The 25,244-nt window shown below is 40.3% G+C and overlaps 1 long non-coding RNA gene and 1 pseudogene across 2 annotated transcripts; one reads left to right on the plus strand and one right to left on the minus strand.

Annotated features, from left to right (window-relative positions):
* The window catches only part of LOC133655824 (myosin-4-like), a 249,022-nt pseudogene that overhangs the window by 210,555 nt on the left and 13,223 nt on the right, over positions 1 to 25,244 (minus strand).
* LOC133655825 (uncharacterized) lies at positions 377 to 1,189 on the plus strand. Of its 2 annotated transcripts, none has more exons than XR_009827053.1 (4): positions 377 to 686; positions 744 to 851; positions 936 to 993; positions 1,096 to 1,189. It is a non-coding gene; the product is annotated as an uncharacterized LOC133655825 (long non-coding RNA). The 2 variants fall into 2 exon arrangements; XR_009827052.1 differs by having other exon boundaries at positions 979 to 993.

Below are 25,244 nucleotides of genomic sequence, written 5' to 3' on the forward strand. Positions count from 1 at the left end.
ATACACCTCAGATTTTTTTCTGGCTTCTGAAAATCTCTAAAATGTGTTTTTCTGTGTTCTTGGAGTTCAAATCCCAGCCGAGTCATACCAAAGACTATAAAAATGGGACCCATTACCTCCCTGCTTGGCACTCAGCATCAAGGGTTGGAGTTGGGGGTTAAATCACCAAAATGATTCCCGGGCGCGGCGCCGCTGCTGCCCACTGCTCCCCAAGGGGATGGGTCAAATGCAGAGGACAAATTTCACCACATCTAGTGTGTGTGTGACAATCATTGGTACTTTAATCTTTAATCTTTAATCTGTAGACCACATAGCTACGGGTGTTGATCAAGGTTTTTTTTTTTACACTGGATGGGAAAAGAAAAATGTTTGTTTTTGAAAATATATTTGTTTGTGTTTTGAATTATGTGAAGCAATTATTCCAAAATTGTTAATTAATGTAGGTGACATCAGGTGCCCTCAACTAATTTCAGTAAGAATCTGTTGTGTTTTTGTGTTTTCCTGCCTTCTCCTTTGTCTGCACCTGTGTATTTAGTGATTCGTCCTCGGCGAGGGGTGGACCTTGAGGCACACCTGCTCGTAATTAGCCCGCCAGTATTTAGGCTCGTCACTGACAGCTTGGCCTTGCCGGTTATTGTATCCTGAACCCCTCTCGTGCATGCGCCTGCTTCACTTCACCAGACCTGGTACGTTGTCGCTACTTAGTCCTGAATTCCCTAACCTCTTCTGTGTTTATTTCCTAGCCCCCCTGAGGTAAAAGGAATTATTTTCTTGGACTCTTGCCCTGCTCAGTGCGCCCTGGCCGTTTCTCCTGCCGACCTCTGAGGAACCTATTTTGTCCAGGTTACATGGTGTGCGCTTCTGCCCTATCGCCCTTAGTTATCCCTTTTTGTCTAATTACATTTTTTCATTTTTGTAATCCCCCCTTGACCAAGACCTTAACAGAATATTTTATATTTCACCTGTATTTTCCACCAGGGAACTATCATTTCAGTGAGTACATATTTTTCTCTGGTGCTATATTACAGTACGTTACCTCAGCCTCCTCCAAAGCAGTCTGGATCTCACTCTTCTCGCTTTCTGAATGTTTCTTAGTCTTCTCCAGCTCGTTAAGGACTTTACCATTCTCACCAAGCTGGTCAGTCAGGTCAGAGATCTCCTCTACAAAACACATTTCAAAATCAGATTCTACCAAATAGAAAAACAATGTATTATTTTAAACGTTGGCTGGTGAGCATGAAATAAGGAAATCGACATACGGTGTAAAATCTTATTCTCTCGTTTCAGGACCTCAAGTTGCTCGAGAGCTTCTTCATAAGAGTTCTTTACTTTGAAGAGTTCTGTGCCTAGGGAGCGGCACTCCTTCTGCGATCCTTCCAGCTCAGCGTGGCACTCTTCATACTTCAGTTTTGACTCGGACAGAATCTAAAAACATGATTTTAATTGTTGCTTCCTGGCTGAAATTCACCAAACTACTTATCCATGCATATTAACTAGGGATGTAACGGTATTGTAGATAGCAGTTTCAAAATACTCACAATAATGCAAACTAAAACTTGGTGGGTGTAGTTTTTTTCTGGCGCTTTTGCTTTGGCCAGTCTGAAAATAAATTACACCTTGTACAATTCTCTGCACAGCGCGGGACCAGCAAGGTGTGGGTGTGGCACACCGTAAAGGGGAGGAAAGGAAGATGCATGTGGGAGAAGTTTGTTCATAGTAGATATAAAGAATTGTTTTTTTATGGACATTTGCAGAACATTTGATAAAAATCCATCCATAACTTTGTTGAGTTATGTTGCCAACAGACAAACAAAGCCTGGCGAAAACATTGCCTCTTTGGCGGAGGTCTGCGTACTAAAGTGCTACCTTCGTCTCGAGAATTTCCAAAGCGACACAACGGGTCACGGTGCACCGCCGCGGAGAGAAAGCGTGCGGTGGAAGTGCGGACTCTGCACGCCGCGGGTAATATGAGAAGGTACTCGATAAACTGTCACCCGGAAAATATATTTAAAAGCAGCTCAACTAAACATCGATTTTTGAGGTATTTACATTATTAAAAGATAAATTGTCAGTTAACTTTTCTGAGAAACATCATAAGAAAATGTCAACTGCAGAGGAGACTGCTTCTTAGAAAGTAAAAGATGAACACTATTGTTTTACACTGGATGTTTTACATTATTTGAAAGACACTCAACTGTAATTATTTGTAATATTTGCTTGAAACAGTGGATGTTCCTGCACTATTCTTTGCACTTAAAATACATGTTTGCAGTAATAAATATGAATAGAACAAAGAAAAGACCAATGTTAGTCTAATACAGTAAGTGTGTTTATCCTAAACATTCCTGCCACTGTTTGTTTTTGACAATTTCACAATGATATCGTACCGTGGCCTTAAAGAGGAACTGCACATTTTTGGAATTTTTCCTAGCATTCACAATACGTATGTAAGACAAGAACACATAGGTTTTTCTTTTTTATGGATTTTCAATATTACAAAAATGGGATCAAAATTCCGCTGACAAAGCCCTTAAAAAACACCCGAACACCTCAATTAATTATGATTATTATGATGTATGTATGCAATGTAGTAACAGGCACATTTATAATAAATTGTAATATTTACGTATTTTGCTCATTTGCAGCATACGCGGCACATTTATTTAAAACGCATCGCAACATTCTCTTTTTTTTAACATCACTGATTATTACTCATTGCAGACTTCATGAGAGCGAACAAACATAATAAAACATCACTTACTGTACAATGTTTGCTGTCATTAGGATGCAGACTGCTAGGATGTTCATATATTCCTGTTTAGATGAAGATTGACTCATAATCCTCACAAAGAAAAGACCAAGCGTCTTTTTGTTATGTCTCGCCATTCCCGGTTCTAAATTGGCTGTCACAGTTTACCAACTTGTCAAATTACGTCCTCACCTTTCTACTATCCAGGTGAGAGGCATGATTTATGATCTAGAATACACTTCTACGAGCGCCAGGTGAAGGTGAAGTGCCATCTCCGGGTTGGGGAGGAGATCCTGCCCTAAGTGGAGGAGTTCAAGTACTTCGGGCTCTTGTTCACAAGTGGACCGTGAGATCGACAGGCGGATCAGTGCAGCGTCTGCAGTGATGCGGACCCTGTATCAGTCCGTCGGAGTGAAGAAGGAGCTAAGTCGAAAAGCAAAGCTCTCAATATAGCGGTCGATCTACGTCCCTATCCTCACCTATGGTCATGAGCTTTGGGTTTTGACTGAAAGGACTAGATCACGGGTACAAGGCCGAAATGAGTTTCTTTCGTCGGGTAGCGGGGCTCTCCCTTAGAGATAAGAGGAGAAGCTCTGTCATTCAGGTGGAGCTCAGAGTAAAACCACTGCTCCTCCACATCGAGAGGAGCCAGATGAGGTGGTTTTGGGCATTCTGAACATCTCCCTGGGGAGGTGTTTAGGGCGCGTCCAACCGGTAGGAAACCCTGGGGAAAACCCAGGACACGGTGGAGAGACTATGTCTCCCAGCTGGCCTGGGAATGGCTCGGGATCCCCCGGGAAGAGCTGGACAAAGTAGCTGGGGAGAGGGAAGTCTGGGCTTATCTGCTTAGGCTGCTGCCCCCGCAGAAGAAGATTGATGGATGGATGGATGTGACATGCGATAATATTGTACTGTGAAATTTTGATATTGTTACATCGCTAGTATTAACCAATAATTGCATGCAGTGCATCCCTCTGACCTTATCAAAGCTTCGCTGCTTTTTATCCAGAACGGCCGCTTGCATATTTGCCCTTTCCACATCAACCATGAGGTCTTCCACCTCTCCTTGGAGCCTCTGCTTGGTTTTCTCCAATGAGGAGCATTTGGCGTTCACACCCTCAATAGCTTCTTCGGCTTCTTGCAAACGTTGAGTCAGTTTTTTCCTTAAAAAAGCAAATACAAAGAATATGTAATCTGGAACGGCAGTAAATACTTCATATTTCTTTGTGTTTGTTTGACGACAACCCTAACTTTGCCTCTTCCAGCTCATCATTACGCTGAATGGCATCAGTCTCATATTTGGTCCTCCACTGAGCCACCTCAGTGTTGGCCTTGGACATGGCTCTCTGTAGCTCAGCCTTGGCCTCCTGCTCTTCTTCAAACTGCTCCCTAAGCAGATCACAGTCATGACGTGCAGACTGGAGAGCGTGGGCGATTGCACTCTTGGCCTGACAGTGGGGGGAGATTGGTGATTTAAACAAAGATACATATATTTGCTTAACCTCCTTCATTGACGAGACAATTTGATCCATTTGGGTTTGTTAATATTATTTTTTTCTTTGTCTCCTTTCCAAACATTTTTATATATTTTGGAAATTCAAATTTCCATTGAAGTCAAGTCATTTAGAGTTTGCAAAACTAAGACATCAGCTGAACTAGGGATAGGTACCGAATGCAGTACTTTTATTGGGATTCGTTATAACTACCGCATACCGATTCACATAAATCCAAAGGTACCATATTTTGATGTTTTTTTTGCTCGGAACGTCACATGCGGTTGCGGACTCAATACCGGCTCAAGCAATTGGCGGGCAAACAGCCGTATTCGTAGCGGACTCCCTCTCGTTAACATTGCAATTTTCCTTGCCAACAAAGAGAGCATGCCTGATAGAAAAAACTCAAAAGTAAGGCTCCACTTTCCAACATGCACCAGCTCAACGCTAATTTGCACGGGATATGCCATATACATGCCACTGAGTAGCATTAGCAATTTTACATGGCAAATTCAACACCTCAACTAAGAACAAACCTACAACTAAGAAGCACATTAAGATCAAACAGCTGGTGTGTAATAAGTACAATACTTACAGTATAAACACTTTGTAGGACTCAACAAAATACAAGATCGCTCACTGTCATGATCTGTCTGCTTTTTGTTGCAGTGCCTGGTTTCTGGGTCATGGTGCGGAGCCACCTATGCACACGCCTGATACTCATTTCCACCTGACTACTAAAGCTCTCTAGTTCATTTACTCGGCACCAGTAGATTCCTGATGGTTTACCCTTCCAGTCGTGCTCATCGCCTCTGCTTTGGCTCCACTCACGCTTCTTTTCTCCTGTGGCTCTGCCCTGGCATTGCTGTGTAGTGTTAACTATTACCTCTCCACAACTTTTGTGTGCATCCTTAATTATTTTTCCTCACTCCTTTTTGAGTGTTTTTTTTGTTATCATTCTTATTATTTTTGCTTTGCATTGGGTTCTACTCCGGTTAAGAAGATTGTGACAGGCACTTTAAACTTAACGGTGGGACTACTTCACAACTATGACAAATTGATATGAAAGCCTGTTGGCAAATAAGACCAAGAAGTGTAAGAAAACAAGATATAAAAACTGGTCAGCCCAGTTATCATTATCACCTCACTGTTCAATGTTTACATTTTATTAAAAATGAGATTTTAATATCAAACAACATAACATTTATTACCGCATGAACACAAACAAATGTAGCGGAAATTTGTACTGTTGAGTAGCGGTATCAATTTCCAGGTATCCGGAATTGGTACTGTATCAGTTCAATTGTGAAAGGTACCCATTCTTAAACTGAACCAGCAAGACTTAAGCTCAATGAGCTATTAAATGATTAACTCCGTGAGTGTAATTTATTGATCATCACGCACAATTCTTACCTAACCTAAACCATGCTTAACCACACTTTTCATGTCCTAAAATTAACCCTAAACAACTTTGTGCTGGACTTAAGTAACATATACGAAACATTTAGGAATTGCTGTCATGTGACAGTCATGTGACTATCGCAGGATATGGCTTCCTTTAAAGGAAGTATGGCATGTAAACACATGATATACAGTACATACTAATTTCCAAAGCTTATTTTAAAAATGTAACCATTCTAATGCTCAAACAAGCTATCAAATATTACAATTTAACTTTTCTTACTATATTTTTTTATATAAATTATTATGCGCCACAAAAAATATTGATATATTTTGACGTACAGTATACGTCCGTCACATCAGGCTTTAAGCCTTAAAATTGCTGACAAAAGCCTGACGTGATTTATTTGTTGCAATAGCAAAACTAGTGATAATCCTCGCAATATTTCTCAGTTTTATTTATTATGATCTAGTGTAGTAGAATTTCTGACCTTTTGACCTATAGTTCATGTCTGTCAAAAATGTATGCTCATTTTGATTTCTCTTCCTCTTCTGTGGGACAAAAGTGAACTTTAAGTCATGCCAACCTGTCTAACTGAATGTGTTGACTGTCTAAAAGATTCGAGTTGTTATGGAACAGATAGGGAAAACAAAACAAGACATTGACGCACTAACAAGAGAGATAAGAAAGGGATAAAGCCAAACGAAGAGAGTGTTTTGGGCACCATCTTTTTCATGGTGACGGGCGCGCCCGGGGGGGAAACTTTCTGTGTGCTAGACAACTCAACCCAACCATTGTACCATTTGATTATGAGTAAAATAAAACTCTTGTGTTAAATCTACTTTGGTTCTCATTGACAACCTGGACTTTCCACTACAAAATTGGCGTCACGAACAGGATGGTCCAGAACTCTGCAAGTCAACATCCGCTCCCGGCTTCTCTCTCAGGCAGACAACGCTTGCACGCGCGCATCTAATAAAAGGTAAGCTATTTTGCTTATTGTGTAAAAGTTATCTGTCTGAAGAGAAACGGGATCGGTAAGATGAAAACTGAAATTTTTTTTCATAAAAGATAGTTCTCCAAAAACAACCTAGACTGGGGCATGTGTTGGTTGGCTTGAGTTGTTGTATATGTGATCATTTGTCTGTGTGTTTGTTGAAAACTTGTAATCTCTTGTTTTTAACAAATGGGGATTGTTGATAGAATTTTGGTGGTTTGGAGTGTAGAAGCATAGACGATGTGAGACGAAAAATTTCTTTTAACCTCTTCATCCTCTGTCGTTGTTGGCAGAGGATGCTTTTTTCTGCAAGTACATGGTTAGCCGGAGTTGGACACAGCGAAATTTAAGGCAAGGTTGGCTAAACTGATGTGACATTTGGCCCACACAAATTTATGACGTCTATGAAGGTCCTACGTATCTGTCTATGTGGAAGCTGCAGCCGGGTAAAAAGCCTGATATAAGGTGATCGTTCAGTGACTCCGGTAAAGGAGATCAACTGAGCCAAGTTGTCACGAATTTAGAAATTTGCTGCAGTATAGATGGATAGAGTAAGGGCTCCATATGGTAGAGCCTTGGTGAAACTATATGGACTGACCAGACACGATGTACTGTAGAAATTGAAGGGTGATTCCTGGTGATTCTACAGCGCCTTAGGCTGTTATCCGTGTTGGTCAGGAAGGAAAAGCAGGATTTGCTCCGCTGAATGGGTTAATCGCCATTATATGAGTAAGAATGACCTGCGTGTGTGTGTTATGAGACGGCCGATTCCACAAAAGCATGCGTGCATTAGTTGTTTATATTGGTCCGGACCAGGGGGGCGTGGTTTGTGGGATAAAAATGTGTGTTTTTAAATTTATATATATATATCTGCGTATTTTAATAACTTTTGTGTAGCACCTGGTTTCTTATCTGGTTTAATTCCCCCCTTCCATTCCCCCCCTCTCGCAACCTCCCCTCACGCCTTTTTCACAGCCCCTCTATCTGTAAAAGTCTGGAAATTGTCTAAAATGTGTGTGCGTGTGAGAAAGTAGACAAAGTTTATGTACAGAAAACATATGAGTGAATGATTTATCCATTTAATTATTTTTTTGTTCCGCTCTCGGAGGTTGGATCGCGGGGGCAGCAGCCTAAGCAGGGAAGCCCAGAATACCCTCCTTAAACTTGACTATTTGTCTATCTAAGAGTGAATGATAAATGTTGTTCTTATTATTAAGGTTCTGATATGATACAGCTGTGCTTCTGGATGAGAAAAGTAGTTGTCTATTGCATTTACTTTTAACTGTGCTGGTAAATTCTCTGTGTGTGAGTGACTGTGTGACGCATATAGTCTCAGCTGGGAGACATTTTGAGATAAGAGTGTGTGCGTGTGACGAGGCTGTGTGAGTGACAGCTGCGTGAGGCATTGGTTCGAAGAGGAGTGACACTGATAGCATTGAGCTGGGTTAGCATTGTGTTAGCATAGCATTGAGCTAGGTTAGCATTGTGTTAGCATAGCATTGGGCTAGGTTAGCAAAAGTTTGCTTACTTAGGCATAGTAAGGCTAAGTTAGCATCTAGCTTGGCATTACTAAGTGTGGTTGAACAGTTATTCTCGGTCTGTAGAGTGTGCTAGTAGTAGGTGCTTGCTAAGTCCAGTAAAATAATAGATATATGGAAAATTACACGTTTAAATATCAATCAATAAATACGGATTGTGGGACATTGAAACATTGTTTAATTCATCATTCATTTATATGTCTAGTATACTTTTTTTTGGTACAGCATTGTTGCTTATCTGATCCATCCAGTTTCTGTGTGGAAGTTGAGACAAACACACACGCACGAACATCATAGATTAGGACACATTGTAACTTTGAATTAATAGTTATACAACAAATAAATTAATAATATTGAATTTAAATTTGATAAAGATAAATTGATCATACATTGACATTTTAATTTTTTTAGGAATAAACACACAATAAAATAAAAGTTAAATTTATATTCTAATACATCTAAGGGCATCTGTGAAACATAGAGTCTGAAGAAGTACAGATAAGAGCCACTCAGCGCCATTGTCAAAACAAAACGTAGAGAAGCGTTAAACAAATTCTAATCAGAAGGAAGACAGACCAAAATATGAGAACTTAAGTAAACAGACAGCAAGTAAACCAGAAATAATAATGTAAATAAATAACAAAGAAAGCACATTTCTATGTGACATTGGTGCATGTAGAATAACAAAATGGAATAAAACTATGAGTACGATAGATAATGAATGAATAAATGAAATAGGTTTATTTTGGTCATATAATCAACCATCAACCAATTTATGTGAGTAGTTTAACAGTAAATTAGACATATTAACAATCATACACATTTACACACAGAAAAGAAAAGAAAAAGAATGACCGAAAAAAGAATAGGCGGAAGCCAAAGCTTATATTGCCCTATGATATACAATTACTGAACATTAAATTACCTGGAACATCAACATTAAAAGATGAAAGTAATTGTTACTATATTTTATAATGTTAAAAAACTTTACTTTTCAAGGGTCTCTTAAACCATAACAAAAAACTACATGACTTTTATGTTCACCTTAGCTTTCAGCTAAATCTTTTAATCTTTTAACTTTTAACGTCTGCACTGTTTTTATTTTTATTGTCTGCATTTTAATTTTGCTTTTATTTTCTTTCATTTCACTTTGTTGTCTGTGAAGCACTTTGAGTCTGCCTTGTGTATGAAAAGCGCTATACAAATAAAGTTGCCTTGCCTTGCCTTGCCTTGCCATGTGTTCAGCTCATCACTGAGGATGGTCCATCATTTAACTCTTAAAACTGAAATACATTTGTGTTTTTATTTTATTTTACTTGACCTATTTCAAAAATCGATATCCCCCGTAAATGATAATTTTCTCCTCATAATGTAAACAAGCTAAGAATACAAACTGGAAGGCTGTTGTTCTTTACTTGGAAACATAATTGCCATTGTTTTAAAATTAAATTATCTGAACATTTAACACATTATGACTTAAAAAATGGATTGATATGATCATAATAATAATGCTTTGTGTATTTTTGAAATGAGCCTTTTAAGTTTAAGTATTGGGTCTATATTTCTTCTATAAACATTTCCCCAAACTTCAAAACAATATTACATATGGAAAAATAAATGAATAATATAACATGTGCAGACATTTCTTATTCAGCATGTGTTTTACTTTATACCGAATAGCAATGGATTTGGATATTTTTCTTTAATATGTTCAATATGCGGCTTCCAACATATTAATGATCAATTACTATTCTCAAGAATGTAGTTCATATACTCTGTCAATTTCCACTTGATTCAACTTTAATTTGTGTTTCACAATTTGACTTTGCACCCTGGACAGGTCGCCACCTCATCACAGGGCCAACACAGATAGATAGACAGACAACATTCACACACTAGGGCAAATTTAGTCTTATTAATTTCTACATATTGAGATCTATTACTTAAAATAACTACTTAACCACTATTGTGAAACACCTTTCTAATTTTTGGAAGTATTGGGATAGGACTGAGGAAGATATCTGCTGTGGTGGTGGTTAGTTTGGAAATTGATTTAATAAAAGTAACTTTGAAGTGCAGTCTGACATTTTAGTTTGGAGTAATTTATATTTTTATTTAGACATTTCAGTACACCATACTTCTGGATGTTGAGCTAGAAGAGGATAATGGCATGACAGAATAAAGTTAGAATTAAAGTTGGGGTGCCAGTGATTGTCACACACACACTGGGTGTGGTGGAATTTGTCCTCTGCATTTGGCCCATCCCCCGTGATTGCCCCTGGGAGGTGGGGGAATCATGTTTGGTGATTTGGCTCCCAAATTTTTTGTAGTCTTTGGTGTGACTCGACCGGGGTTTTGAACTTGCGACCTGCCGATCTCAGGGCGGACACTCTAACCACTAGGCCACTGAGATGAAGTAGGCAAACCAAATCTCAACAGCTTTCAGTTAGCTATAGATTTTGAGAGTATAATGCGAATAACTATAACTTTACAACTGTTTGCTGTGAATAGTGTTGAATAATAATTACAAATAACAGCCTACATTAATAATTAGAATAAGAGCCGATATGTAAAGTTAAAAATAAAATAAAAAAATAAAAAAAAAGAGAAGTGTAATTAGGCATGGCGCTTAGAGCATGGCCTTGTGTGTTTGTTATGACTAAGTTGGATAACCAGTCGGAGACGGGCAAGGCAAGGATATGTTTGTGCGGCGTTTTTCATGCAACAAAGTGAAATGAAAGAAAATAAAAGCAAAATTAAAATGCAGACAATAAAAATAAACACAGTACGGACGTTAAAAGTTAAAAGATTAAAAGATTTAGCTGAAAGATAAGGAGAAACGTGAATAAAAACATTCCTTTGTTTTGGAGAGTATCACGTACAGCGGGAGGTCAGAGTGCAAGCATGACAGCTTGCTCGCGCCTACTGATAGACAAATGATAGTTTAAATTAACTTATAGATAATCTTTAAGTGAATTAAAAGGGTACTTAAATACACATGAAGTAGTACGTACAATCTTTGAATTCAATCAATCAATGTTTATTTATATAGCCCTAAATCACAAGTGTCTCAAAGGGCTGTACAAGCCACAACGACATCCTCGGTACAGAGCCCACATACGGGCAAGGAAAAACTCACCCCAGTGGGACGTCGGTGAATGACTATGAGAAACCTTGGAGAGGACCGCATATGTGGGTAACCCCCCCCCCCTCTAGGGGAGACCGAAAGCAACGGATGTCGAGTGGGTCTGACATAACATTGTGAAAGTCCAGTCCACAGTGGATCCAACACATCAGCGGGAGTCCAGTCCACAGCGGGGCCAACAGGAAACCATCCCGAGCGGAGACGGGTCAGCAGCGCAGAGATGTCCCCAACCGATGCACAGGCTAGTGGTCCACCCGGGGTCCCGGCTCTGGACAGCCAGCACTTCATCCATGGCCACCGGACCTATGCAACTCCCCCTCGCAAGGGACAGGGGAGAAGAGGAGAGAAGAAAAGAAACGGCAGATCAACTGGTCTAAAAAAGGGGGGGTCTATTTAAAGGCTAGATTGTACAAATGAGTTTTAAGATGGGACTTAAATGCTTCTACTGAGGTAGCATCTCTAACTGTTACCGGGAGGGCATTCCAGAGTACTGGAGCCCGAATAGAAAACGCTCTATAGCCCACAGACTTTTTTTTGGCTCTGGGAATCATTAATAAGCCGGAGTTCTTTGAACGCAGATTTCTTGTCGGGACATATGGTACAATACAATCGGCGAGATAGGCTGGAGCTAAACCGTGTAATATTTTATACGTAAGTAGTAAAACCTTAAAGTCGCATCTTAAGTGCACAGGAAGCCAGTGCAGGTGAGCCAGTATAGGCGTAATATGATCAAACTTTCTTGTTTTTGTCAAAAGCCTTGCAGCCGCATTTTGTACCAACTGTAATCTTTTAATGCTAGACATAGGGAGGCCCGAAAATAATACGTTACAGTAATCGAGACGAGACGTAACGAACGCATGAATAATGATCTCAGCGTCGCTAGTGGACAAGATGGAACGAATTTTAGCGATATTACGGAGATGAAAGAAGGCCGTTTTAGTAACACTCTTAATGTGTGACTCAAACGAGAGAGTTGGGTCGAAGATAATACCCAGATTCTTTACCGAGTCTCCTTGTTTAATTGTTTGGTTGTCAAATGTTAAGGTGGTATTATTAAATAGATGTTGGTGTCTAGCAGGACCGATAATCAGCATTTCCGTTTTCTTAGCGTTGAGTTGCAAAAAGTTAGCGGACATCCATTGTTTAATTTCATTAAGACACGCCTCCAGCTGACTACAGTCCGGCGTGTTGGTCAGCTTTAGGGGCATGTAGAGTTGAGTGTCATCAGCATAACAGTGAAAGCTAACACCGTACTTGCGTATGATGTCACCCAGCGGCAGCATGTAAATACTAAAGAGTGCAGGGCCAAGAACCGAACCCTGGGGAACTCCGCACGTTACCTTGACATAGTCCGAGGTCACATTGTTATGGGAGACGCACTGCATCCTGTCAGTAAGATAAGAGTTAAACCAAGACAAGGCTAAGTCTGACATACCAATACGTGTTTTGATACGCTCTAATAAAATATTATGATCGACGGTATCGAAAGCGGCGCTAAGATCAAGAAGCAGCAACATAGATGACGCATCAGAATCCATCGTTAGCAATAGATCATTAGTCATTTTTGCGAGGGCTGTCTCCGTAGAGTGATTTGCCCTGAAACCGGATTGAAAAGGTTCACAGAGATTGTTAGTCACTAAGTGTTCATTTAGCTGCTGTGCAACAGTTTTTTCGAGAATTTTGGAAATAAACGGAAGGTGGGAGACCGGTCGGTAGTTTACCATGAGGTCAGGATCGAGGTTAGGTCTTTTGAGCAGAGGATGAATAACCGCTTTTTTGAATGCTAGGGGAACAGTGCCGGAGGAAAGTGATAAGTTTATAATATTTAACACTGATGGACCTAATAATACAAACAGTTCCTTGATAAGTTTCCCAGGAAGTGGGTCAAGTAAACATGTTGTTTGTTTTATCCCACTTACACGCTGTAATAATTCCTCTAATGTTATTTCATCAAAAATAGAGAGACTATTTTGGAGGGCAGTGTCCGTCGTATATACAGTCGTATTTGTGTTAATAGAGCCCAGTTGTAGCTGGGATGCGTTGTCTTTAATCTCCTTTCTAATGAGTTCAATTTTCTTATTAAAGAAATTCATAAAATCATCTGCCGAGTGGGTGGAGCTACTGGGAGGAGTCCCTTGTTGGGTTAGCGATGCTACTGTACTAAACAGAAATTTAGGATCGTTTTTGTTGAGGCGGATGAGATTTGAGTAGTATTTAGCTTTAGCTAAGGTAAGCATGCGTTTATAAGTTATTAAACTATCACTCCATGCTTGATGGAAAACCTCAAGTTTAGTCGCGCGCCATTTGCGTTCCAGTTTTCTACATGATAATTTATGAGCTCTAATTTCTTCTGTAAACCATGGGGTGCGCCTTTTAGGGGCCCTTTTTTGCTTTAGCGGTGCTATACTATCAATAATTTTGCGCAAGGCATCGTCAAAGTTGTTAGTGAGTTTATCAATAGAGCCGACATAATTTGGGAATGGTGCTATTACCGAAGGCAGTAGGTCAGCAAGAGTCATCGTTGTGGCAGCATTAATGTTGCGGCCGCTATAGCAGTTATTATTATTATTAGCTTGTTGACAAAGAGTCAAAACTTCAAATTTTATAAGGTAATGATCGGACATTACTTTAGTATATGGAAGTATCATAACTTTGGAGGTGGTGACACCCCTGACAAGCACTAGATCTATTGTATTACCGTTGCGATGCGTGGGTTCATGTATTATTTGTGTAAGACCACAGCTATCAATTATGGTTTGGAGCGCCACGCACTGAGGGTCCGATGGGGTATTCATATGGATATTAAAGTCCCCCATTATGATTATATTGTCGGCGTGCGTCACTAGATCAGCAACGAACTCTGAGAATTCACTGATAAAGTCCGAATAGGGCCCAGGGGGGCGGTAGATAACAGCCAGGTCGAGAGGTAGCGGTGTGACAGACCTCATAGTAAGCACCTCAAACGATTTATATTTATTATTTAGGTTAGGGGTAAGGTTGAAATTTTCATTGTATATTAGTGCGACACCCCCTCCCCTTTTAAGAGGGCGGGCAACATGCGCATTCGTATAGTTAGGAGGAGATGCCTCATTGAGCGCAAAAAATTCGTCCGGTTTGAGCCAGGTTTCGCTAAGACCAATGACGTTAAGATTGTTGTCTCTAATGACCTCATTAACCAATAACGCCTTGGGAGACAATGATCTTATGTTTAAAAAGCCCATATTATAGGTATTGGGCTGTTTTGACGAGTTTTTGTTAAGATTATCCGTAGTGGCAATATTAACAATGTTGCGTTTATTATGCGTAGTGCACTTTAAATAGTTTCGACCATATCTAGGAATTGATATGAATTAAGGTTTTTGATTAGCAATTAATAGGATGGTTAAGACTGTAATTTTAAAACGTGATATGCAAAATTGAACTAACCGAGAGGATATGAAAACGATGGGTGTACATGTTTTGAGTTCCAAATTCTGGAGGAAAAAAAACCTCAACAAAACGTAAAACCATACAGACGGACTTGGGTGGTAGCCACGGTTGTGCTAGGTCAAGCGAGGGTGGAAAAGATGTGCAGCCGGGGGACTGCCAACTTCTCTGAACAAGACAAGCTCCAAAGTTGTAGCCAGAACATGCTCACAGAAAATACAGGTGTGACAGCAGGACGAACAGCAGGATACAAACAGACCCCTGCTGGACATAAGTGTCAACGGACAATGTTCAACACAATCTTTGAAGCATTCCTTTGTGGTCAACCTGCACACACCTTGTAATGACCTGCTTACGAACTGTGCCCTGACAATTCAATACTGCACAGAAGGAACTTCCTGATGTTGCCTGACAGCACGACATCAGCTGACAACTACTGGGGACGCCTCCCAGGAATGAGTGGAAGACGGGGACTGCTCCAACTGTCCTAGCGCTGGCTGACGGAGGTGCGTCCGTGTGTCCTGCCACCCAAACCGCCAAATTGTATGATCACCAATTAGACGACTCATAATAGGAGCCTTTTGACTCTTATATATGGTGGGACTCAAGGTATGGCCGCTCATGTGAACTATCCTTAAAACAATTAGAATGGTATAAGATGGACAACTAATGACCCACATTGTTCCCTTGTCCTCTGTCCTGCCTACGAAACAAAAAATTTTAGGTCAAATGATAAAACAGGGCGTAGCTGCCGCTGATTGAACCGATACGCAAATACCACATTTTCAATTATTTCGGTTGTCTGTTAAAAACATAGCTATTGGTTGCAATTTGGACATTCCTGCTGTAGGCTACAAAGAGCTAGCAGCTATACAAAAGCTGAGCTAAAATAAAATTTAAGCATATCAAAAAATTATAGTTGCTTATTACATACACAAAGTCGCAGAGAGACAGAAGTCTGTAGAAAGTATTCAGTAACAAACGTGTCCGCATTATTAAACTTTCTACCACAGGAAACATACTGAACAAATACAGCAGTTACTGTCAGACTCTAATCCGGATTACCTTGTCTATCAGAGACATGGTTAAAACCCACAACAACTTTCGTTCTAATTAATGTCCCGGGGGACAAGATTACAGAAAATACAGATCGAGTGACAAAGGGGGGAGGAATTATGATTTATGAAAGGGAAAACATTAAAAGTAGATCAATTTGAGAATGTTGAAATTAAAATCACATTTTCCTCAGAAATGTTTTTCAAGGTAATTGTAGTATACCGACCGACCACAGCTAAAGACATTTTTCTTGATTCATTTTCAGACATCCTCAAACAGCATAGTATGAAAGAAGTAACGTCATGGAGGACGTTAATCTGGACTGGTTAAATAAAACACGTAGAAAGAAATTTAAGGATATTATAAACGGCTTCTATATGATACAAATTATAAGCAGCCCTACTAGAATTACAATTGGATGACAAAAATTTAAGAGAACATCTGTAAATACACTAATACAAAACCAGAAAGAAGAGTGCTAAAATAAAAATACCATTGGATTAATAAAACCATTTGGATTCTAATAAAGACATGAGGACTCAGCTCTCATAAGAGAAATTATAACAGGTCTAAATACAGATCGTAGGATTTAAAAGTTTTGAGGAACAAAGTTAAAATGTTTATGCGGAAGTCTAAGGCTGACTTTCACTTAGAATTAATCAAAGCTGCAAAAGGGAACATTAGAAAGTTAGGGAAAACCAGATACAAACTTACGGAAAGAGAGCAAACAAGAAACAACACTATAACATTAAATATCAATGGCGCTACTATCGCAGACAGTCTGGACATAAGTGGTAATTTTGATGAACATTTCATCCAGTCTGTACAAACCCTGAATAAAAAATCCCTCAAAATCAGTGCAAATAATTGTCATTTATTCAGGATGGACTAATTTTAGAATTAACAAATGAAACAAAGTTAAACAAAATCTTCGCTGCATTATCAGACTCACGATCTAGAGATATATATATGGGTTGGACACTATCTTCCTAAAAACATATATGGATTGTATTATTGCTCGTAAAACAACGATTGATAAATAAATCAATAATGGAAAACACTTTCCCTACCACGTCGAGAAACTGCTACTATAATTAAATCCATAAAGCAGGAAATAAAGAAGACCAGAACATGTACAGACCAATTAGCCTTCTCCACGTTATAACAAAAGGAATAGACAATTTGAAATTAAAAAGTGGCTTTGGAGCAATCAAGGCTGCTCAGACGGTCACTAAGAGGGGCATTATGTTGACACATCAACTTAATGTGTACTATATTTATCCATGAGAGCATTTTTGTTGTAAATTGTGAGGTACGGCTGTTAAAAGCTTGGTTGTTTTTACGAATGATGACAGATGTGAACAAGAGCAGGTATTGTCTTTGTGTGATGATGTAAATAAGGTGTGGTTGTATTGTATGGTAAGTATGTGTCCATGAAGGGGCATTTGGTGACTTTTCTTAAAATTGAATACATGCTACAGTATGATTATTTTTGATTAATTATTGATTATTATGAATGTATATATTTATTATGATTAATTAGTGTCATAATTTTAGTGCGTGATTTTTGGATCCCTTTAATTTAGGTAGCCAGGGACTGCAGATGGAAAGTAGCTATTTAGATATAATCTGGTACAGAACATATCTGTTTCTGAACTTAATGTTTCTGTGCATTGTCCCATCATAGATAGGCTAAATTAAATACAACTATTTAGTGAATTATTGTGGCCACAATAATTCACTAGGTGTTGTAAAATATCAAAGTACTATTGCAAAAGCGAACAGTGACCTCAAACATGACCTGTCCTCCGCCTCTGTTCTTGCTGCACTTGACTATCAGCTGCCTTTTCTTTTTCTTGGATGTTTCTGAAACTACTAATACTACTACTACTACTACTATTACTATTACTGCGACTAACACTGTCCCTGTGAGAGGGACAGAGGGGGGAGGTGAGTTTGGATTGGGTCAAGTTTGAGCGTGTTGAGGTTTTATTTAATCGATATGATCAATCCGGTACAAGGATAAAGGAACGTAATGATTTAGATTGACAATTGCAGTGGTTGGCGAAAGCAACCCCAACCTCAAAGGAGGGTGCCAATTCAGTAATTAAATGTTTTGTGAATGATCTAATATCCCGACATGGTTTCCCCAAAAAGATTAGGTCAAACAACGGCACCTATTTTAAGAAAACAGGTTATCATCTTCAGTCACAAGATCAGCACTTCTCAGGACCAGCAGCTTCCTAGGAAGGTGGAAAGACCATGAGACCAAAATGGTAAGTTTGCAAAATATCGAATTTGTGTGCCAGTTCCTCTGTGCAGATTTGAGGATGAAAGCAGCCACTCCAGATTCCCTTGCACTCGCTAAGAGGGGCACGGTCAAAGCCGATCCAGGACCAACACCCGATACCTGACTGGAAGGAACCGAGAGGAGAGACAACACCTTGCCAGCGATGACGAGAACAACTAACGTTGCCAGCCAATGTGTCCACCGGGACTCCAGCAGCTGTGGAAAGAGGTGTCGGGAGTGCCGAAGCAGCGAGGAGGCGTTGAAGCAAGCCGAGGGCCTTCCCCAAAGCCCCATACTCTTCCCCAATTTCGGCCAGCACGGACATGCCATTAAACAGTCTGCCCAATGGACTGAACCACACCCCAAGAACAGACAGAGACAGACTGTTTGAGTGGATCTCTTTCTTCACCAGGGCAGCCGAAAGCCCAACGAGGTGTCGGCAGGCCACCGGCCTGAGGCACCACCGAGCCATCCATACGAGCACTAATCGAACATGGACTCATACGAAATTCAGTTGTGTGTACAAAATCAATTGGTAACTACATTCATTGCAAATGCCGGGAAAAATAATAATGCAACAGCTTACAGTCATAAGTCTATATTAATTCTAAACCAGATCTTGTTTGATTCATTATTAATGTGAAAATACATCTTGAATAAGCATATATATATATATTCATCTAATTATGTTCATGATCAAAGTATTTTGGGATTACGTTACTAACTCAAAGGGTAGGCCACTAATTGTGTTCTGTGAGATGGTTTTACTGCAGGCTGGTAACAGCGATCGCTCTGAAGGAGGGTCATAGACGGAATTTTTGCCTCGTATAAAAACATTGAGGTTTTTGCCTCTATCTGCGGTAGAGAATTAATTTAGTGGTCTATATCAGAAATTGTTTTGGTCCAGGGTCTTAAGACCCTGGAAGGCGGGTATGTAGTAGAATTTCTGACCTTTGACCTATAGTTCATGTCTGTCAAAAATGTATGCCCATTTTGATTTCTCTTCCTCTTCTGTGGGACAAAAGTGAACTTTAAGTCATGCCAACCTGTCTAACTGAATGTGTTGACTGTCTAAAAGATTCGAGTTGTTATGGAACAGATAGGGAAAACAAAACAAGACATTGACGCACTAACAAGAGAGATAAGAAAGGGATAAAGCCAAACGAAGAGAGTGTTTTGGGCACCATCTTTTTCATGGTGACGGGCGCGCCCGGGGGGGAAACTTTCTGTGTGCTAGACAACTCAACCCAACCATTGTACCATTTGATTATGAGTAAAATAAAACTCTTGTGTTAAATCTACTTTGGTTCTCATTGACAACCTGGACTTTGCACTACACTAGTACTATTCAACATACATTTGTGCAACTAAACACATAAAAGATTATCTTGTGTTGCCATGTCCATCCATCTAGGAGGTATGTTTCAACATCTTTCACAGGTTTCCGCGGCATTGCTTCCTATTTGTCCTAAGCTATAAAACATGCAAGCGTCGAATAACATTTGCATCACTGACTATTGCTTCTAAAAAGAAGAAAACCATAATACAAAATACCTTAGTTTCCTCTTCAACCTGCCTCTTGAGCTCCTCAATTTGCTGGGAGTAGGCAAGCTTGGCTTTTGATATTTGAGCAAGGATTGTTTCCTTCTCCTCAAGAAGACGAGAAAACTCACCTAGTCACACAAATAACTTCAATAAACATTAACAAGAGCTTCCTTTTTTGTAAAATTGTACTCCAGAAATTACCATTTTCATTCTGAAGCCGTGACCTTTGAGCATTTAAGTCTGTTATCAAACGTGTGTCTTCATCATGTTTTGTCTTGTATTCACTCAGTTGGTCCTCCATGGAGTGACACAGCTTCTCATAATTGCTCTGTGTTTAAAAAAAAATTCAAACATAATAATGTCATGAAAAATGTGTTACTTTTAGACCATGTAGTTATACAACCCCAGATTACCTTGGCTTTGACTGCAGCCTCAACACTACCAGACATGTCATCAACCTCCATCTTGTACTCGCTCTTCTCCTTCTCCAGCTTCTGTTTGACTCGCTGCAGGTTGTCAATGTGCTCTGCCAACTCAGCCACACTGTCCGCGTGTTTCTTTCTCAGCGCGGCAGCTATGGCCTCGTGGTGGAGGGTGGACTCCTCGAGGTCTCGTCTCAATTTCTGAAATTCCACCTCTCGCTTCTTGTTCATCTCTATTTGAGTTGTGGTTGCCCCTGCGGTCTCCTCCAGGCTCTCACTGATCTCCTCAAGCTCCCTTGAGAGGTCACACCTCTGCTTCTCCACCTTGGCTCGGGCCAAATGCTCTGCTTCAATCTCTTCTTCTAGCTCTTCGATGCGTGCCTAAGTGGAGAAATTGTACAAATTAGTCCATTCATAAAAGATTGGTGTCACAGGACAGGTTAAAGTTAAAGTTAAAGTCCCAACGATAGTCACACACACACACACTAGGTGTGGTGAAATTATCCTCTGCTTTTGACCCATCCCTATGTTCACCCCCTGGGAGGTGAGGGGAGCAGTAAGCAGCAGCGGTGGCCGCGCTCGGGAATCTTTTTGGTGATTTAACCCCCAATTCCAACCCTTGGTTCTGAGTGCCAAGCAGGGAGGCAATGGGTCCCATTTTTATAGTCTTTGGTATGACTCGGCCGGGGTTTGAACTCAAGACCTTCCAGTCTCAGGACGGACACTCTAACCACAAGGCCACTGAGCAGGTTATGCTGTATGGAGAAGCCTGTTTATACTAAAAGTAGGCTACATACGAGGAAAACTCCAACAGTTCACAAGTTGTTAAATCAGGGACACAAGTTAGGACCATTCCAAGGGCTCCTTATTAACGGGGTCCCAAAAGGTACAGACTTAGCTTTTTCCTGGTTTAACTCCTATGTCACTGAAAGGACGCACGGTGTATCCGAAAACAACGTGACCTTGGAGTATGTTAAGGTCCGTTAGGCGACATCCCACGCAAATAAGGTGTTAGCTTTCACTGTTATGCTGATGACACCCAGCTTTACATCTGACCAACACGGCAGATTGCTGTCATCTGGATGCATGTCTAAATGAAATTAAACAATGGATGTCAAGCAACTTTTTGCATCTTAATGCCAAGAAAACAGAGATGTTGATTATCTGTCCTGCTAGACACCTTAAATTTCGACAATAAAACAATTGTCCAAAGTGACCCGGTGAAAAAACTCTGCATTATTTTCGACCCAACATTCTTGTTTCAGCTGCACGTTAAGAGTGTTACTAAAACAGCCTTCTTTCATCACTGATTTATTGCTACAATTTGTCCCCCTTTGTCCACTAGTGATGCTGAGATTATTATACATGCATTTGTTATGTCTCATCTCAATTACTGTAACATATTATTTTCGGGTCTCTTGATGTCCATCATTAAACATAACACTTGGTACAAAATGCAGGTGCTAGACTTTTAACTAGGACAAGATTGTTTGATCATAGTACTCCAATACCGGGCCCCCTGCACTGGCTCCCGGTACACTCCAGGTGCGATTTGAAGTTGTTGTTTTTTACCTCCGTACCTGGCACCATCTTATCTTGCTGATTGTATGGTGCCGTATGTTCCATCATGAAATCTGCGTTCCAACAACGCCGGCTTATTAGTGATTCCCATAACCCAAAAAAAGTTTGCAAGCTCTAGAACGTTTCTATTCGGGCTCCAGTACTCTGGAGTGCCCTACCGGCAACAGTTAGAGATGCTATCTCAATAGTAGCATTTAAGTCCCAGTTTAAAACTCATTTATACAATCTAGCTTTTGGATAAATCCTGTTTAGATCAATTGACCTGCCGCTTTTCTTTTCCGCTCTGTCCCCCCTCTCCTGCATGTAGAGGGTACCAAGTACCATCCATCCATCCATTTTCTACCGCTTGTCCCTTTCGGGGTCGCGGGGGGTTCTGGAGCCTATCTCAGCTGCATTCAGGCGGAAGGCGGGGTACACCCTGGACAAGTCGCCACCTCACCACAGGGCCAACACAGATAGACAGACAACATTCACATTCACATTCACATTCACACACTAGGGCCATTTTAGTGTTGCCAATCAACCTATCCCCAGGTGCATGTCTTTGGAGATGGGAGGAAGCCGGAGTACCCGAAGGGAACCCACGCAGTCACGGGGAGAACATGCAAACTCCACACAGAAAGACCCCGAGTCCAGGATTGAACTCAGGACTGCCATGTGGTCACAGATAATCTCTGGAGAGGTACTGGTCTGGGAGAAGCGCTAGCAGTTCTAAATCGTGACCCTTCTTCTATGCATCAGTTGGTGACGTCACTGCGTTGCCGATTTGTCTACATACAAGAAGATCCCCCTGCAACCCTCTGCTGGCAACCGGATGGACTGGACTGTCACATTGTCTATTAATGTAACAATTTAATCATTGTACCCACTCTGCATCCATTGCAGCCGGTCACCTAGGAGGGGGGTCCCCACATCTGTGGCCTCTTTTCAAGGTTTCTTCTTTTTCCCAGTTCAGGCATGAGGAGTTTTTCCTTGCCCCCTTGTGGGTTCAGATCAGGGGATGTCGTTGTGGTTTGTGAATCCCTTTGAGGCACTTGTGATTAAGGGCTCTATAAGTTAATTGTGATTGATGATTGATTGACTGACAACAGCAACAACTGCTGCCCAGGAGGGGTCCATGTGATTTTTCTTTTGTAATGAGACCCAGAATTCCTGGCTGCCCCAGACCTAGATTACAGAGAGTAAAACCAGGCAAACATGGGGAGAAATTGAACTCCATAAATCAGATGTTCCAATCACTGTGCCACCAGGCTATTAAATGAAATACATCCATTTTCTACCGCTTATCAAATACATCCATCCATCCATTTTCTACCGCTTATCAAATACATCCATCCATCCATTTTCTATGCCGTTTATCCTCAAAAGAGTCACAGGTAAATATGGAGCCTATCCCAGGTGACTTTGGGCAAGAAGCGGGTTTACCTTTGATTGGTCACCAACTAATCGCATAGTCGAATCAAATCAAAATGTAAAAAAAAAAAAAAAACCACTGTTCTTTTAATGTGGGAATTGTTTTTTGCCAAATCCACAATTTACAATGTGTACTGTATGGATGTAGTACCTCAATTTATGAGCTTAATTTGTTCTATGAACAAGCTCGTAACTCATAACACTTGTATCTTAAATCAAACACACTGACTTGAAATAAATTGAAATTAATTCAATCCGTGCTTAGCCCTCCCAAAACCCCACAACATATACCCTGCCTTTTCAAAAAAAAACAAAAAACTTTGCGCTTACATTCTCCGTTTGCATAGTTGGAAAACCAAGGTATGTCGAGCTCTTGCTATAAGCTACTACTAGCGAGTAAGACCGGATGTTTTGGGACGGATTTTACGGGGTTCATTTTGACTGTTGCTACACAAACTAGCGGTGGGGAGGCTTTTAGCTCAAATGTATGCTACGAACTTAAAGCATAACAATAAGCTGAGCGACATCTCGTAAATCGAGGTACCACTGTACATGCTTAATAATTTAGATCTAATCCAGTTTGCGCATTTCAAAGAAATTGTATCATGACCTCAAATAATTTATGCAAATGTCATCTGTATGTGGAATGTCAAAGCAAGATTCATCAGGATGCGGTTAAGTCTGGTCCATTCTATTTAATCAGTTAAGTGTGTTGAATTTATGTTCATCCATCCATCCATCCATTTTCTACCGCTTATTCCCTTCGGGGTCGCGGGGGGCGCTGGAGCCTATCTCAGCTACAATCGGGCGGAAGGCGGGGTACACCCTGGACAATTCGCCAATCGTATTTAATTGTATTCATTCACTTATTGATTTATGTTCTAAATCAAAATATTGATTTATTTTTAAAATACCTGCAGCTCCTTGATTTTCTTCTGAGACCCGCCAGCCATACTCTGCTCATCCTCGATCTTGGATGAAAGTTGACTTAATTCAAAGTCTTTTCTGAAAAAGCATAGAACATATTCAAATGGCACCTTCATAAGCAATTGGGCTCTGGTTTAAATACTTGTATCAGTGCATACTTTTTAAGGTTCTCCTCCAGCTGTTTTTTGTCATTTTCCAAATCCATGATGGCTTCTTGGGCTAGTTTAAGATCTGCGTCTATTTTTCTCTTGGCCCTTTCGACATCCATGCATTTCTTTTTCTCGTGTTCTAGAGAACCCTCAAGCTAACCCACAGATACATTTTCAGTGAGATTTTAAAGCTATAATTGCATGGATTTAGAAAAAGAGTAAAGGCTTTTGACATACATCATCAACTTGTTGCTCCAGCTTGACATTAGCTTTGCTCAGAGAGTTGACTTTGTCTTCCTCTGTTTGCAGGTCCTCAAGGGTCTGCTGATGTGCTTGCTGCAAAGCAGACTTCTCCTTGGATAATGTGGCAATGGTATCATCCAGAGTGGACATCTCTTCTATCAGATTCTTGACCTGAAGGATCACTCTAAATGAAATGATTGTCTTTGTAGGTTAAAAACCCAGAAGACACAAACCTTGTTTTCAGTTGAATGTTTTTCCTTTTCTACTTTAACCAGGGTGAGCTCTAAGTCATCAACGTCCCTCTTTAGCTCCAAACATTCGTCCTCCAGCTTCCTCCTCTTAGCGGTGAGCTCAGCATTCACTTCCTCCTCATCCTCCAGTCGTTCTCGCAGTTCTTTGGTTTTTGCCTCCAGTACAATCTTCATTTTTATTAGTCCGTCACATCTTTCCTCTGCGTCTGCCAAACTTTCACCTTCCTACATCACACATAAAACACAGCAAATACATCAACACAGAATGGTCAAAACAAAAGCAAAAAAACCCCCAAAAAATTAAAAAATATATACTATATTTCACTCAACCAAACTTTTTTCCACATTCACACCTTGAGTTTAGCTACTCATAACCATACAAACCATATAAAGACATAATTCCTATGTCTGAACATATCACAGTTTATGTTTCGCAAGTTACTTTAAAGGCCTACTGAAACCCACTACTACCGACCACGCAGTCTGATAGTTTATATATCAATGATGAAATCTTAACATTGCAACACATGCCAATACGGCCGGGTTAGATTAGTAAAGTGCAATTTTAAATTTCCCGCGAAATATTCTGCTGAAAACGTCTCGGTATGATGACGTTT

This window comes from Entelurus aequoreus, linkage group LG08, assembly GCF_033978785.1.
Source record: "Entelurus aequoreus isolate RoL-2023_Sb linkage group LG08, RoL_Eaeq_v1.1, whole genome shotgun sequence".
Taxonomy (NCBI): domain Eukaryota; kingdom Metazoa; phylum Chordata; class Actinopteri; order Syngnathiformes; family Syngnathidae; genus Entelurus; species Entelurus aequoreus.